Raw genomic sequence first — 14,067 nt, 5'->3', positions numbered from 1 at the left:
ACAGTAATTAGGAAAATCTTTCAACACTAAAGGCTACATAATGCCTGTGAGGCACATCTCTGAGTTGGATAGAAAATGAGGCCACCCCACCCCATGGAGAGCTCAGTGAGGGCTGATACCTAAGGTCACCAGTGCACTGGAAAATATTCTCCGATACCTGTCTTAAGGATGGTGCAGCCTGCCCCATCCTACTATGAGCCTGTTCTGTTCCATGATGCACTGACAGGGGGACAAAGAGAATCTCTGTGTTGCCCCAAGCTAAGGGACTGTGCCAGAATCAGGGAATGCAGCAGAGCCAGTCTCCAAGCAACCTAACTAGTGCAGCTGGACTCTATTAGGCTCCCTGACTGGCTCCAACACCTGAATGGTTGGAAGGCTCTGCAAACCAGCTCTTCAGTCCAGCAGCAGCACTGCTTTGTACTCAAGTATTTGCATGTGGCTGTGATAGTACCTGTAATTGTCTATTCCCAGTCTTGTCTCTGCCTTGCCTCACTTCAGGTAACCCTGTTCTACCTTTGCTCTGATTTCTAAACTCGGACTTTGGTTCTGGCCCTTGGCTCTGGCCTCTGACTCCAGCTGCGATCCTTGGTTCGAGCATCTGGCTTCTGATTCCTGCTCTGATTGCTAAGCCTGATTGCTGCTCTGACTGCTAGGCCTGGTCACATAGACAGACTGTGATGATTCCTAGCATAAGGCACGTGGGGATGAGTGAGATGATTCCTGGAACCTTTCCCCTTTGTGTATATCCACCCAAGAACCCTGGACAATCTGATTCTAAAAAGACCAAAGGAAAGAATCTTCCCATCTTGGGACGAGTCTATACTTAGATTTATTTCATAAAGAGTTCCCTGCTGCCCAGTCAGAACAAATGTCCACGGCAAATGCAGAGTACAGAGCGAAAGGCAATATCACAGCCCTATGTCACATGTGGAGAAATACATATTTAAAGACAAATGAAGGGATATATCTACAGCATATGTGTAAATGCACATACTGAATGGCTCTCGGTGTCTATGGAGGGCTTTGCCTATTTATGGTACAGTTTGTCTCGGGAGACAGACTGCCTGCAGTGGAGGGTCAATCCAGAGGACTGGATTGAGCAGCAGCCTGAGGAGTTTTGTTTCCTTTTCTATGTTAATTGGTGCCTTTTTTTTTTATTTTGCTTTCTGCTTGTAGGTATTATCCTTGGGGAAAAGCCCTTGCTGGCTGTGACTGGCTGTCATTCTCCTGAACCACTTCACCAGCTTGCACAACCAAAAAGAGTAATGCCTAATGCTCCTGCTATACAGCTTAAATTTACTTTTGGCGGAGAGCAACTAGCAAGTAGCTGTGCTTTAGCCAAACACAAGATATTGGACTCAGTATAGGGATAATAGAGTGACATTTCATGGCTTGTGTTACACAGGAGAGACTAGATGATCTAATGGCCCCCTCTGGCATTAAAATCTATGAATTGATCAGATATGCACTACACTGGCATTCAGTTGTCATGAACAGTAGGTAAAGGAGTAACACAGGTCGGTGTGCACATGCCGGGAGAAAGACTGATAGATACACCAGCGCTACTGAGAGGCACAAGAGAGACAAGTGCGTCCAGGACCTGAGATGTTCATAAAAATCATATGACTGCACACCTCAGAGAAATGGTAAAGTGTAGTTCTACTCTAAAAGGACCATGTAAAAATGCTAACATCTTATTCAACAGATCCCTTTCCTGTGTATATTCCAAGTCAGGTTTGCCGACCTTAGTGACAAAATAAGCATTTGGGTTTTTTACTGCCTATTACTGAGGAGCCAACACATCTAAATGAGTTTAAACTGTGGATTCTGCCCCTTCTTGTATATGAATAATAGCATTTACTAAATTCCAAATCAGTTACACTTGTGTGAACCCATGGGTGACAATGAGCTGTGTAGGTGTTACTAAAAGACTAATTTGACCATCAGAATCTTTTACTGGTGAGAATGCATGGGATAGAAAGAAACTAGCTTTTTTTCTTACAAGCACAAGCAATGTATGTGGGGCTGTAGGTCAGGGAAAAAACCTCTTGTGAGAAGAACACACTTGATTGAGGTCACTGAGCTACAATAAACACTGATCTCCATGATTACAGAGTCACTCTCCAGAGCAGAGCCATACTTTAAGCTCAACTTTGCATGGGAAATAGAAACAGCATACTTTATGGCTTGCTTTAATGAAAGGGCCAACATAGTGTTTCTAAAGTTTCTAAGATCTACACTGTTTTCCATATGCTTTAAATTAACATTTCAAGTCTCTTTGACAGGTGGCTGAAGCCGCAGTTTTGCATCTCATCCTGAAGTCAACAACTTCAGCACCACGAGATCACCCTAACACCTTTCCTCTAGATCAGGGATCGGCAACCTTTGGCACACGGCCAGCCCATCAGGAAAAGCAGCTGGCTAATGTTTACCTGCAGCGTCCGCAGGTTTGGCCAATCACAGCTCCCACTGGCCACGGTTTGCCAGCCCAGGCCAATGTGGGCTGCGGGAAGTGGCAGCCAGCACATCCCTCGGCCCATGCCACTTCCCGCAGTCCCCACTGGCCTGGGACAGTGAACTGCAGCCAGTGGCAGCTGCGTTTGGCCAAACCTACGGATGCTGCAGGTAAACAAACCGTCCCAGTCCGCCAGCAGCTTTCCCTGATGTGCCGACCGTGTGACAAAGGTTGCCGATCCCTGCTCTAGATTCTGTATTGAATCAAACACCGGGTACTTCCTACCTTACCCTGGTTTTCCTGAGAGGCCTCCCATACAAGTGCTGACCATGCATTACTGTGCTTAGGTTATTCAATCTGAGGATCTTAGACCCCCCAGGTCAGGGTGACATGGCTTCAGTTTCTGAGTACTGCTGTAGAAAGAATCTGTTTAAGCTACTAAACAAGATTCTTACATTTCTTTTAAATAGTGCTTGCTATTCCTAAGTCTGCTGTCCATCCTGAGGTACCCAAGTGCCATGGAAAAACTGAAAGACTTCACTCCAGAGAAGGTGAGATGGCCTGAATTATACGGCACAAAAAGAATTCTTCTGCTGAAAGAGACTTGTGACACATGGGATTGAATGTGAAACTTCAAAGCCAGGCCTTATGATTTACTTATCTCTGCCTATTGCACAGCAGGTGTAGGCAAAAGGACAGGAAAAGGACAAGTCTTCTAGAACTCCCTTCCCCAAATAAGAGTGTAATTTTTCCAGAGCTGTGCAGAATGGGCAATACTGAGAAAGTCTGGTCTGTTTGTCATGGTGGGGCGTTTGCCAAAGAAGGAGCTGGAACGCTGTCATCCCCATTGGGCTGAGTTAAGGTTGCTGTGCTTTGTCTGGTGGCTGTGGGAGCGCTTCAGTGTCCCGCTCTGAGTAGAGGAGTGTATGTTCTGTTAGATGCCTAAATTTTACATTTCCTTACTCTTGTGGTTTTGGGTCAGGTATGTTGTATATATAGAACAACTTTAAGTGCCATTCAATATAGAGTTTGTGTATTACTATCAATTTAGCTTAATTTGGTAAGGAGTTGACTTAAGCTGACTTGGCACAAAACAGTCTTAAATTGATTTAGGAGCTGCACCAATAAGGGGGTTGCACCAATTTTACTAAATCAGTTTCTAAACCAGTTTAGTTAAATCAGTGCAAGTTTGGACTGTAACAAGGCACTAGAGACTCCACAGCATTTTACCATTATGGTAGAGTACTAGCTGGAGATATATACTGAAGGTAAGCTTATAGCTAGTCTACACAAAGTCTTGTACTGATTTAAACGATGTGATTTTTTTTTTTTAGGTGCTAGGCAGAAGTAGACTAAGCAATTGCTTAGAACCCCAAGAAGCTCAAGGGGCCCCCTTATTTTTATTGGGTGGTGGTGGGCCAAAAATATTCCTGCATAGGGCCCCCAGTGGGCTAATACCACCTCTGCTAATTTAGTTAAACCAGTGCAATTATGTGTGTGTACGTCAATTTAAACCATGCTGATATCTGTAACTTGCACTTGTAAGAATCATATGGCAAACTACTCCATGCTACTTTTCTCCATTTGACCACTCTCTGTCCTTTTTATGTACATAAACATACATTTGAGAAAACAACCCCTTGCACTTGATAGAGGTGGATAACTAGGAAATCAATGTTAACTAATGGCTATTAGCTGTTCACATGTATGTGTTTTACAGCTATGCAGTGGTTTTGTAGCCATGTTGGTTCCAGGATATTAAAGAGACAAGGTGGGTGAGTTAATATATTTTTTATTGGACCAACTTTGTTGGTGAGAGACACAGAGTTCTTCTTACAGCTGAGAGTTAGGGATTAGCTACTGGAGAAAGTCTCACTGTGATACTGAAGTTTGTTTCAGGGCCCATTGACAAATTGTCAAAGTCTCTAATGGAGACTGAATCTCTCTGTAGCTTTGCTGTATTTACAGACTGGAAGAACTATTTTACTCTTACATTGAACAAGACATTTGAAAAAGACTTTAGGAAGTGATGGCTGGGACCTCTCTACTACTTGCATGGAGCTCTGAGAACCATAAATGGAGCAAAGAGACTGTCAGAGGCTCTCTTTTTCCTATCTCCTTAACTAGCATTCAATATGAGAGCAAACATTAGATTCATTCCACTGATTTCACAGTGTGTGATCTGCCTCATGCTTGGATTGAAAGTTATTATTTAGCCAGTTAGGAACTAGGGCAGAGACACACAGTAGGGTTTTTTATCCTTCTTTTCTCTTCATCAAGTTTGTAAAGGAACTGGATGATTTTTGTCAGTTACATAAATCATTATGTAAGTGCAAGAAAACTGCATGCATTTAGACCAACATTTTTAAACATGTCCACTAATTTCAGAATATCCAGGTGTCTCAAAGGGGGCACCCAGAAACTCAGGCACTTAAATTTAGAGGATATTTTGAAATCGGGCTCTTAGGTCAATGCTTGGTGTATCATAAAATCTATATTATAAGTTACTACTTTCATGTAATGACATAAATACTCTTATGTACAATTAACAATAGGAAAATAACTGTCACCTAGACTGTACCCTTCCTGCTCATACAAAATGTCAGTTTCTTTGTTTTAAGCTAAAGTAGATTTTTTGAGGGGGACTGTAAAATAAGGATCAGTAATAGGACATGATACCTTTTCTCTTAAAATCTCCAGTTCCAATTCAACCCAGATTGGATTGGATTATTTATTTTAAACTTTTCTTCTGCAAAATACAACTAAATTGCTTTGGCCAACACACAATAGTGGGCAGTATCACACTCCTATGTCTCAGGCATTTGTTCTTGCAAGCATATACAGAGGCCTTGTCTTTTTAGATACTAGATACTATTGCTACAATCCATGCAGTTCTACTACTGGAAGCAACAGTGGGTGCTTAAGTGTAGATATCTTTCACCCTTCAAACTTCCCACTGGTGGTTACAATGGTGGGAGTGATAGTCTAGATTGGCTGGTGGCATTTTAACCACTGAATTGGCTAATCCTGTTCACAGCGGGCTTGGAAAGCCCGGAGCTAAGACACAGGCAACCACTAAAGACTGGACTACACTTGAGCAACTCAAGGACAGTGGGAGTGGTCAGGGAAAGCAGTCATGGTAGAAGCATCTCTACACCCTGGTAATCCCCAGCTGCCAAAATGGCTCCTTGGGCTAAAGTCAGCCAGAGACACTTAGCGCAGTCTACAGCAGTGGTGTGAAATGATATAGATTGCCCACAGGATATGCGAGTTCAATGCCACTGTAAGGTCTTGTGCAAAGGGCATCTTCAACAGATGTGAGAATCTGGCCCACTTTGCACAAGTGTAAGTGACTACACAAGATATTAAAGTATCAGGTCAACTTTATCTGTAAAAAGGAAGTTTCCCTCAATTACGAAAGGATGGCAATTTTTTCACTCTGTACAATCGTCACAGAAAATTCCTGAGGTTCCAGTAACTGGACTCTAGGGTGACAAGGCACCTTACACATGAAATGTCAAATCCTGGTCCTGTTGAAGTCAGTGGGAGCTTTGCCATTGACTTTCAATGGAAGCAGGATTTGGCCTGTTGACACTGCCGTAACACACCATAAACAGTGCTGTAGTAGAAAGAGCGAGCCTGAAGCATGGGCCTGAGGCCTGAACCAAAGTCAGCAAAAGTTACGCTATGAGCAACAGGCAGGCCCTGTCAAAAGCAGATGCTTGCCTGTAAGCTAGTGTCCAGTACATGAACTCGGCACTAGTATTGCTAAAACCCAACGAATATGTAAACACATTCCAGCAGGCCAGCACAAAAACACCCCAACCTAGTACGTGATAAAACGGTTTGACAAAAGTGATGAATAGTGATATTTTGTCTGGAACATCAGGAGTGAAAGTACAAAGTCAGGTGGTGAATAGGAACGTTTTGTCTGAAAGATCAGGAGCAAAGTACAAGGGGAGTTAACAAACAGGTCATGAAACATGTAAGGTGATATGTAAGCTTTTTATCCTAGATTGTTTGTCGCAGTCTAAAAATGATAGAATACCTTGCCTTGCCTTAACCCTTTGTCCAGCCTAGGGGGCAGTGGAAAGTCCCACCACTGACTGAACTGTGTCCATTGTCACAGGCATATATGTGTTAGTGTACCTGTTATCACTGAGCCGGGGCATTAGCACCGTGCTTTGTTGGCCAGAAAGCTGGCCGGGCGCCTTCGCTACTAAACCAAGTCTTGTGGTCTTGAGCAGTTCAATCGGAGCCTGCTGTACGGGCTATCTGGCCAGAGCCAGTGCAGCACACAGAGAGAACACACGCATGCAGCCAAACATCTGACAAGTGCTACTAATAGGATGCACTAATTCTCTCTTATAAAGATAATAAAATTATGTATTATATGGAACTGTAAATTCCTTTTTTTCCCCTCATCTACCCTGTCTCAAATTAGCTGCACGTAATATATCATCTGATTAGCTCCTTCTGGAGAGATATAAATGTACAATTCATAATCTGCTTACATAATTTACTTAAAACAATTGCAGATATGAATAATCACTTTCCTTCACACAATACAGAACAGTGGTGGGCAACCTGCGGCCCATCAGGGTAATCCGCTGGCGGGCCGCCAGACAGTTTGTTTACATTTGCATAGCCACCCTCAGCTCCCAGTGGCCAGGAATGGTGAACCGCAGCCATTGGGAGCTGCGGGCAGCTGTGCAAATGTAAACAAACTGTCTGGCAGCCCGCCAGCAGATTACCCTGATGGGCCACAGGTTACCCACCACGGATACAGAACATGAATATTACATGATAAATCTATATCTACTGCTGGGTTCTCAACCTCTTTCCTTCTGCTATAGTAAAATCAGCCAGGTTTTTGTCCTATGATCCCCATCCTAGAATGCTTTGGCCTCATCTCAGAATGTTTTATGGTGTGACTGTCAGAAAAATCCAAATCCTAAAATACTATGATGCATGTTTATTTGTAGCGGTAGCAGTATTCATTGTGGCATTTATGACCAAAGTCAGAATTTATACTCGGTATGTATAGTTAATAGCTTTTCATTCAGGCAGTATATTAATATGTATAATGTATATATTCTTAGTGAAATGTCATACACTTATGTATTCCCCAATACTACATATTCAAGGCTAGATTCAGTCTTTATATTGAGTCCTGTATAGGGGTTGAGGCACAGATGTGCCACCATAGGAGAATCCCTGAAAAAGAATTGTGACTCAGAGGAGGAAGTAATTTGCTATACAGGCTATCCTTGCTCAGCTCTAGACCCTGGCAGATTGGGAGTGAAGGGCGGAGGCAACACACAGTCCCATCTCTGTCCACCTGCTTAGGGAAGTGGGTGTACCAGCCATACAGCCCCTACTCTGCCCCACCTACCAGAGCAGTAATGGGATGAAAGGGCCAGGGAGTCATCGTGAGTTAATAACAAGTACATGTTTGCAGTTGTGTCTGGTTTAGAAGGAAGATATTGATTCCTCCCTGCCCCCACATCCTCTCCACTCTACATGTAAAGACTCTGGGTCCTGGTGTCAGTGGGACTTGTCACATGAATGAAGTTAAGTACATGCATAGGTGTCTGACAAGCTTTCTGTCAGGTCAGAATTGAAAACCTGCTACCGCTATGACCATTAGTGGCACAAACTATATTGGTCAATCCTGAGGGCTGGGCAGTGGTTAATTAACCCAGAAACCTCAGGAAGTGCCAACAGCTTCGGGCAGATGAGCACCTGAGGAGGGTAGTGGAACCTCTGATGAAGGAAATGCCATCAAAAGGTGGATGAGCAAATTCACTCCGTGTTTTTGCCAATGAGATCCACGCAGGACAGGTTGGGCCCTTCAGCTGTGGCTGATATCCAATCTAAGAGTGGAGCCCCAAAAGGCAGGCAGATGGAAGATCTCTTCTGCACTGGCAACTCCTGCAACGTAGCTGGTTTCAAATGTATCGAATCCCATCCAAACCAGTGAAGTCGAGAGGGGGACGCTGACACATGGGCAAAGCAGCGCCTTCATATCAACTGCCCAGGCTCTTGCAGCCACATCATATGGAGTGGACACTCCATCCTTGCTGGCAACATGGACACCACACGGAAGGTGGCATTTATGGGTTATAAGCTCCCACTTGATTGGCATTGGGTCACCTTTTATGGTGGGATGAATCACTGCATTCCATCGGTCAGCCACTGTCCACCACAAAGCCGGGCAGCCCCAAGACAGTTAGATGCTGATCCACCATGGTCTGTCTGACTCACGGGGTGCATGGGGCTAGACCAAAAGTTGAAAGGCAGATGGAAACCTTGCACCTGGCAAAAATAAGAAACCAAGAACTTTCCAGCTTGGAAGCTGGAATGTCAGGACCATGTGTCCAGGATTGACAGATGACGATGACCTACAATACACAAGCAGCATACGGAAGTCAGCTCTGATAGACTGTGAGCTGTAAAGTCAGACTCAGTGTTGACATTGCAGCACTCCAGGAAACAAGATTTGCAGATGCTGGTTCTGTCCAAGAGGCCAATTACACCTTATTTTGGCAAGGTAAAAGCAGCAAAGAAAATTGTCTGCACGGTGTTGATTTTGCTGTGAGAAACAAGTGGGTAAAGCTCCGAGAAACACCCATTGGGAAGTCAGAGCATATCACCTCACTTAAACTTCAGGCAACCATAGGTTCTGTGAAAATCATTAGTGCTTATGCACCAACACGCAAATCTAGCTCTGAGGAGAATACATTTTACAACTCTTTACATCAAGTCACCCAAAATATACCATCAACTGAGCAATTTTTCCTCCTTTGTGACTTTAATGCAAGAGTCAGTGCAGACAACAACTCATGGCCAGATTGCCTAGGACATTTTGGCATTGACAAGATGAATGAGAATGGCCAATGACTTCTTGAATTCTGCACCCAAAACCAAATATTCATTACCAATTTATATTTTACAGGAAAAGATCACCACAAAGTGTCATGGCGACATCCATGATCAGGCCACTGGCACCAATTAGACCTTGTTATCGTCAGGAAGAAAGACCTATCCTTAGAGCAGAATGCTCATACGTTCCACAGTGCTGATTGTGACACTGACCACTCCTTGATTATTAGCAAAGTGAAGATTACAGCCAAGACTCTACATAGGGCAAAACCTAGAAGCAAGTCCAAAATCAATGCTATTAAACACCCAAAACCAGAGGAAATGTCAGGAGTTTGTGAAGGATTTTGAACTTAGCATGCATGGGAAGTCATTATCAGAGAAGGCAGAGGAATTTTGGCCGGATTTAAGAACAACAATCCATGAAACAGCTTTCGGGGGAAAGAGACCAGCAAAAAAGGACTGGTTTGAAGAAAATGAAGTGAAACTATTACCTCTCATCAACATTAAGAACACAGCCTATCTGGAACACAACAAGAAGCCAACAGAGAACACAGAGTGAGACTTCCATGTGCAAATGTACCGAGGTACAGCGAGCAAGCAAACACTGTGCAAATCATTACTGGACTAAGCTCTGCGAAGAGATACAGACAGCCTCAGACACAGGAAACTTCAAAGTCATGTATGACAGCCTGAAGAGCCCTGAGCCCCTGTGACACATGGCCAGAAAGGGTTAAGCATCCTGAAGGAGAAGTGTCCCAAATTCAACTTTTAGGGACATATTGGTAAATAATGTTTGTGTGTTTTTGTGTGTTTACATATATATTGTTAGAGGTTGACAATGTTTTCAAACAGTTCCTGTCTGTGCTGTATTCTGTTAATGCAGAGATCAAAAGAAGATCTTAACATTTAAATCAGTGTTTCCCAAACTTGGGATGCCGCTTGTTCAGGGAAAGCCCCTGGCGGGCCGGGCCGGTTTGTTTACCTACCGCGTCCGCAGGTTCGGCCGATGGAGGCTCCCACTGGCTGCGGTTCACTGTACCCGGCCAATGGGGGCTGCAGGAAGCAGCGGCCAGTACGTCCCTCGGCCTGCACCACTTCCCACAGCCCCCATTGGCTGGGCACAGCGAACCGCAGCCAGTGGGAGTCACGATAGGCTGAACCTGTGAATGTGGCAGGTAAACAAACTGGCCCGGCCCACCAGGGGCTTTCCCTGAACAAGTGGCATCCTAAGTTTGGGAAACACTGATTTAAATGAACCATAAATATAGTGACATCACTGTATTGATCTCTCTTTGAAGTATATAGCAGATCACCTGCAAATTGTGGAAAACAGGCAATTGCGTTATGTTAATCTGTGTAGCTAATTCCTGGTGATGCTTAGGAAATAGGTTTACTTCAAAGTCTGGATGATGCCTATTGTTAGCCTAAGGCGGGGTGGCCAACCTGTGGCTCCAGAGCCACATGTGATTCTTCAGAAGTTAATACGTGACTCCTTGTATAGGCACCGACTCCGGGGCTGCAGCTACAGGTGCCAACTTTCCAATGTGCCGGGGGGTGCTCACTGCTCAACCCCTGGCTCTGCCCCAGGCCCTGCCCCCACTCCACCCCTTCCCGCCCCCTCCCCTGAGCCTGCTACGCCCTCACTCCTCCCCAGAGCCTCCTGCATGCCACAAAACATCTGATCAGGAGGTGCAGGGAGGTGCTGATTAGTGGAGCTGCCAGTGGGTGGGAGGCACTGGGAGTGGGGTGGGGGAGCTAATTGGGGGCTGCTGACATATTACTGTGGCTCTTTGGCAATATACATTGGTAAATTATGGCTCCTTCTCAGGCTCAGGTTGGCCACCCCTGGCCTAAGGACTCTGAGCTGTCAAGAGGAGGCCAGGAAAATGTATAAAAAAAAAAAACAACCTTGGGTCTTGATCCCTTTTATCTCAGATCTGCTTGATGCTTTATGCAGGGGAAACTTAAATCTTAAGACTGAGATCTCCATTACCACCTGGATCACCCTGGATATGAACATTGGACTGAATCTATGGACTAATTCTAAGAACTCTTTTCAACTCCAAAGCTCACCATCTCTACTATGAAAGTGATCTCAGAACTGTAGTCATGTCTATATGTATACTGATCTTTTAACCAATACATACTCTTTTCTAATAAATTTTAGTTTAGTTAATAAGAATTGGCTGTAAGCGTGTATTTGGGTAAGGTCTGAAATATTCATTAATGTGGGAGGTAATGTGTTTGATCCTTTGGGATTGGTAGAACTTTCTTATAAGATTTTCAGTAATCCTTATTATATTTGTCTTGATTGTCTGAGCAGAAGCCCAAGGCTGGGTTGCTATAAGGGAACTGTGTTTTGTCTTCTGTGCAAGCAGTAACGTATCACAGAAGCTGTTTTGTATTGGCTTGATAACTCTAAGTATTGGAATATCCACCAGCTTTGGGGATTGGCTGCCCCATTCTTTGCAGTTTGCCCTAACGGAGTAAGCTCAGTGTAGGGTCCCCTCCCCAGGACCCCGGTCGCAGCCCTACTGTCAACAAGGTTGCCCCTCTCAAATCGCACAGTGGTGAAATCATTACAGATAAAAGCAAGCAGTTGTCTCATTGGGTTGAACACTGTTCAGAGCTGTGCGCACAAGAAGGAAACATCACCAGCTAATCACTTGACCAAATACCAACATTACATGTCATGCCAGAGCTAGATGTGTAGCCCCCTGTAGGCGGCCATTGATTTTGCTATCAAGTGGCAAGGCTCCTGGAAAATATGGCATTCCACAGGAAATCCTCAAGTGTGGGAAAGACAGCCTACCACCTTATCTACATCAGCTGCTACTTAAGTGCTGGAAAGAGGGTGGGATACCACAAGAGATGCATGACGCAAACATCACCACTTTGTATAAAAATAAATGCGAAAAGGGCGACTACAACACCTACAGGGGTATCTCACTACTAAGTGTAGCAATAAAAACTTTCACAAAAGTCATCTGTGTTGTGTATACAACAGCTGGCGAATCATGTCTACCCTGAATCACAGTGTGGATTCAGACATGATATTTTCTCTGTGTCAACTCCAAGAAAAGTGCAAAGAGCAAAACTGGCCATTGTACATCGCCATTGTGGACCTAACCAAAGCATTCAACGCAGTCAGCAGAGCAGGCCTATGTGCTATACTAGAAACAATAGGATGTCCACCAACCCTGTTAAGTCTTATACGTTCATTGGCAACTGGACAGTTGCCAGGTCCACTTCGGACAGCTTTGAGATGAAAAGTGGAGTGAAGCAAGGATGTGTTCTTGCACCTACACTCTTTGGAATATTCTTCTCGGTACTCTTAAATACACTCCATCTTTCACGTCCTTGAAGTGTGCATCTCCACACAAGATTGGATGGGAAACTCTTCAACTTTTAATGACTTAAGTCAAAGAACAGAGTCCAAAAGGTGCTAATCAGGGAACTTCTATTCACTGATGATGCTGCCCAAACATATCAAACATATCGTGTTGAAAGTGCAGGCAGAGCTGGAGTCAAAACACACACACATTTTAAAAGAATGCGGTGCGTCTTCCCTGGAGGTGAAAGGATGTCCCTTAACTGAAGCACAGGATGTCTGGCCTTTGTCACTAGTTCTGATACCGAAAATCTGTATGAATTCCAACAAATCACTTATTCTCTCTGTGCCTCATTTGAGATATTCAAAAATAGGATCCTAAATCCATATTTTGTTACTTGCCTGTTTTTCAAAAGTGCTGAGCATGTAATTCCTCTTATCCTCATTCTCTGCGTAAAGCCTGATCTACACTAGGAAATTTGGTTGGCATAACTTCATCACTCAGGCATGTGAAAAATTCACACCCTAAGAAACTCTGTTAAACCAACCAAACCCCCAGTTGATGTGAACCTAGCTACCGCCTCTCAGGTAGCTGAATTAGCTATAACAGGAGAAGCCCTCCACTCCGTGTAGGTAGCGCCTTCACTGAAATGCTATAGCTGCTGCAGTTTTAAGGGTAAACAAGCCCTATGGTGGAGCTAGGGGCAGATGTGATGATTAGCACAGCCTAATGTTATACTGATGTTGCCCCAAACCTCCATGGTGCTGTGTTTTACTCCAGCTGCCCTTGTCCCCACTGAGCCAGTCTGGTAGCTGGAGATCGCTGAGATGTAAGGGAGACTGGGCCATACACTTTTTTCCTCTGCCATATTCCTTATGCAGTGGATGTACAGCTTAGGAGTTATTTCAGTGGCTCTATGTCACCACTATGTTTCCCTACAATAAGGAAATTCTGAAGCAATTTTCAAATCTCTTTTATGGCTGTTTTCGCTGCCAGAGCAGCACAAAATGGCCTTAACATATCCGAGAATTGGGCATTAAATATTTGGTTATTACATAAAGGCATAGGCATAATTTGACTTCTATATTTTGGCAGGCAGCGCCAGTCAGGCCAATGAGGCTGAGAGAGCGGGGAAAATTCCACACCTTTCAGAGGCTTGCAGTTTGTGTGTATGGGAGGGGAGGGCAATGCCTTTCCTGGCCCCCCCAACTATGCCTATGCTAAAGGCCACAGACTACCATCAATCAATGTACAAAACTATCATTGACATAATTAAGAGATCCACTTTTGGTTGAGGGTAGTATACTATGGCGCAGTGGTTTAGATTATGTTACAGAGTGCAGTTTTAAACCTATATTTTGTTAAAAAAAATCTTGTTAAAATGGTAATAACAAA

The sequence above is a fragment of the Lepidochelys olivacea genome (assembly GCF_965140295.1).
Source record: "Lepidochelys olivacea isolate rLepOli2 genome assembly, chromosome: 1".
In the NCBI taxonomy this organism is placed as follows: Eukaryota; Metazoa; Chordata; order Testudines; family Cheloniidae; genus Lepidochelys; species Lepidochelys olivacea.
The sequence above is the reverse complement of the archived record's forward strand: the minus strand, read 5'-3'. Positions refer to the sequence as shown.